We start from the raw sequence: 4,565 nt of genomic DNA on the forward strand, positions 1-4,565 counted from the left end.
CAGAAAAATAAAAACATTATTAACTGGACTGGTAAAAGAACTTGAGCTTCCAACAATTTTGGTAGTGATTTACTTAATGGCTTGCTCAACAACTTGCATAACTATTTTCCCAATAAATGCACGTTCAACATTGAATGGATCCGGAGATATGGAAATGAAGAAAAAGCTTTGTGGAGGAAGATTATTCGTAGCAAATTTGGTGGCAATGAGAAGGTTTTTCTTCTAAACAACACAAACAATTAAGTTGGTAAGAGTTGGAGTGGCATTTTGAAACCCAAAGATAGATTAGCGGAATGGAACGAAACAATTTTCAGTGTCAGAGTAATACAAATCCTTAGAGGATGATGGATTGCTTGTTTTCTCCTACAAGTGTGTTTGGAACCCAAAAATACCACATAGGGTAATCTTCATTGTTTGGTCTCTATGTTATAATGGTGCACCAACAATGGATAGTTTGAGACACTCTTTTATTGTGAATGGATGCTTATTGTGCAAGAAGAGTGTTGAAACATACCATCATTTGTTTCTGCATTTTGAAATAACAAGTGAAATCTGGAATTACTTTTGGATAGATACAATTTACAGTGGGTGTTTCAGGACAGTATGAGAAACACAATCTAAAAGTGGAAAAGAAAAAAAGGTAGAAATCTTAACCTGAAAAGTAGTATATGGGACACAATACCTTTGCCATTTGGTAGGAAGTATGGCTTGAGAGAAATGCAAGAGTATTTAATAGAAAATACAGTTTAGTGGAGAATTTGAAGGACAGTGTGAAGTTTTTCATCTACAATTAGTGTGTGGGTACAAACATTTTCGAAGGCATTACAATAAGCATGGTTTTACATAACCGGGAGGCTGTAATCCATTAGACAATTTTGAATTTGTTTTTGTTTTTTTCATACTTTCATGGTTGTTGAAGTTGTATTCATCTTACCAACTTCATTACTTCCTTAACGATGAGTTGGTTTTTTAATAAAATCTGCCCATTTAGAGTCCAAGAAAAAAAATGCTCGTTCAACATTATTTACATTGACGTCCTCTTCTGGTCAATTTCACAGCTAGAACAAGATATCGCTCTATCCACCAGTTCATGGGAAACGAATGAGCTGTGTTCTATTGTGTAATTTTTAATTGCACCAACAGTATATGATTCCTGTTAGAATACGAGCATCCAACTCAAAACCAATTTGCAATGAGTGGAGAGGCTCTAAGAGATTATAAATCGCAGGATCTTAGAAACCCATACAATGTGGGACTAATAGTCTCAACACGCCCCCTCACGTGTAGCCTCGTTGGGTCTAACACGTGGACAATAAATCGGGTGACGCGGAGTAAAGGCGCGGTCAATGACTCGTCGCAAATAGCCTGCTCTGATACCATGTTAGAATACGGGCATCCAACTCAAAACCAATTGGCAATGAGTGGAGAGGCTCTAAGAGATTATAAATCGCAGGATCTTAGAAACCCATACAATGTGGGACTAATAGTCTCAACACGCACATTTCATGTCCTCTCACTATCACTGTTTCTTGTGATAGTCAAGCAGCAATTTACATTGCTCAAAATACGGTTTTTCACGAACGTACTAAACACATTGAGATTGATTGTTATTTTGTTCGTGAGAAATTATTCAGTGGCTTGATATTGCCAAAGCATCTTCCATATTCTGATCATCTTGCTGATGTCTTCACTAAGAGCTCCACAATTTGGCTGTTTGTTTAGCAAGTTGGGCGTTCGTTCAGGCTCTACCGCTCCAACTTGAGGGGGAGTATTGGATTAGTCAGGCCACCTGACTAACCACCTAGCCGACTTATTGTTGTACATAGTCTTGGTCTCCATTTCTTATAGATTTACTAAGTTTAGTCCTCTTGTTCTTTCGTCCTTTCCTATTCTTCTGCTTTATTCATTACTCAATTGTTATCTTTGTAATCATATGTAATTGTAACTGCATATAAATACTTATCAATACATTCAAGCTCAACACAGTTGTGCGAGCATTCAAAATACGACCCTAGCTGATTGTTTGCATAATTTATTATGGTATCAGAGCGGGGAGATCCGCTCAATTGCTTCCGCTTTCTATTTTTGGATTATCATTTTCATTGATTTTGTTCAGGCTAATCATCAATAATAGTCTATTTTTCCCAATGAGTAATTTGTTTATCTCCATCAGAATTCTCGTCAAATAACTCTTCCAAAATCATTTCTCTTTTTATCCTTTGTGCCTCGTTCATTTGGCACTTTTATTTGCTCAATCAAATTGATTTTATGTAATACTGGTAATCCCAAATAAATCATGCAAACAATCAGACGATATTGCGGTGGTGATTCAACCACACAATTTACCAATATATTACTTTTTGATCTATCCAAGATCTCCAGTATCAAATAATTCATGCTTCCATGAGCTTTTTTTTTTTGATCGGAAATTTCAGAGTTTCCTTTGATCAATCAAATGAAACTAATATATTTTCCCATATATTCACATTGTTGGAATCTATTTTTTCCAAAAGTAGCTTGCATAGCTGCATTCTTATTCCCCAAGTTATTGGAATATCTCATATGGCATGGAATTCTGCTTAAGTGACGCAGTTTGTGCCGTTTTTATTCGCTGTCAGTTCAAACACATGGTTTGTGAAACCCCAGTATGTCGGAACCTTGATTCAAGGTGCATGTCAATCAGCTTATGGTTCTTTTATTAATTACCATAGCAAGCTGCGAGTATCAAATAATATCCTCATATGGTTCTTTTATGAGCTAATATTCCTCAAACTTAGTTGATCATTTTACGGTCAACTTATTCAACTTTCCCGCGCATCTTAATCATTCACAAAAGATGTACGTGTTATCATGTCAACTTTTCATTCCTAAAGATTGTTCTCTTTGTTATTCGAGAACTAAATTCTTGATCTTTCATTATTGGATTTCATATCCTCGTATCCTTTCAAGCAAACCCGATATATGGGTAATCCTAGTTGACTATTTCATAGTCGAATCAATTTAATGTCCAAATTATCCGCATACAAATTTGTATTATTTCTCTGTCAATGAAAATTGTTAACATCGTATGTGTTATAATATGGTAATCCCTTAATTACCTCACTGGCAAACCAGAAAATATTTCCATGTTTATGTGAAATTGATTTTGTTTCCAAAAATATTTTCCGAGTATATCCAATATATTTTTCTCGGAAATATATTGCATCAGCAGTGCCAGTAATAGCCTTCTTTGTTAGTTGATACTGCTGCACTTTGTATTATCTCACTTTTGTCACATGGTCAATGAGTACCGCTGAAATTGTTATCTCACTTTGTCAAACAAGTTACCTCTGATCGAAACTTGTTGTTCCAGTTCATGGGCACAAATCAGAATATATTTTCATCATTGCATCAATTTTGATGTGTGTTAGTTATCAATGTGTCTTGTACAAGTTCTTGGCTCGTTCTAGGAATTTGATTTACGAGGAGTACTCCTCTCTTTAGAAGAAGTGTAATTTGACTCCTTTGATTAATTGTGGTGTATGGATGCAATATATATCTCCTGCCCACGAAAGCTTTCTTTCATGATCATAATTTTCATCGGCTATGATGGTCTTTGGTTTATGGAAGTTCTCCTTCAAGAAATCTTCATTTATTTCTTACCCTCGTTCCCAAAATACATGATATTTTGTGATCTTATTTCCAAAAGTAGTTTTTTGATAATATCCTTTATTCGGAAAAGACTCTTTTGCGATCTTATTTTCAAAAGTTGTTTTTCATTCACGAAAAAAAATAATCGTAAACAGTTAGACGTTCATCATCTTGTTATTATGAAGGACTGTCATCTCTTTTTATTTACTCATTATTTGAGTTTTTATCTTGTCTTCTATTATGCTCCAGTTTTCATGAGCTAATGTATCCTTTAACATGTCTTCATCCAACAAAAGGTCCCTGCTACTCTAGCAAATTCCTTGGAAGATTATCAAAGCCAGTTCAAGTTCCGTCATTAATATACAGTCCTGTTCAACATTTTTTTTCAAGGCAGGCAGTGTATTGAAGTTTAGACATGATGTTAATTGATGCCGTTCATTATGGATGTCTCGTCGCGTGAAGTAGTTCGTTATTATTATTAATTGGTCAAGTTGCACACTACGTTTCTCTACGTGTTTAACTTGAGGGGAAGTATTAGAGTATATATCACGTCATCATGCAAGTAGTCGAGGTGCAAAGAAAGACCGATGCCACTTTACCGTGAAATGGAGACCAAGTCAAGTGAGGTGCATCTAGGCATGTAAAGTGAAGACCAAATCAAGTGACCGTGGGATTCCTGCATGTGAAGTGAAGACCAAATCAAAAGATTATATAATATTATGCCATTAATTTCTAGATATATAGTAACTAGTCAAAGATAATTAAGATTTGATATTATCTTCCTAGGTTTAGTTTAATTTATAAATAAGTGTTCTAATGTAAATGTAAATTCATCTCAGTATCCACTGATGATCAATAGTGAAGTTTCACCCTAAAGGGGGTTTGTGTGGACGTAGGCGTTAGTGCCGAACCACGTTAATCCCTTCCTCTTCTTT

Source organism: Papaver somniferum, unplaced genomic scaffold (assembly GCF_003573695.1).
Source record: "Papaver somniferum cultivar HN1 unplaced genomic scaffold, ASM357369v1 unplaced-scaffold_8, whole genome shotgun sequence".
Classification (NCBI taxonomy): domain Eukaryota; kingdom Viridiplantae; phylum Streptophyta; class Magnoliopsida; order Ranunculales; family Papaveraceae; genus Papaver; species Papaver somniferum.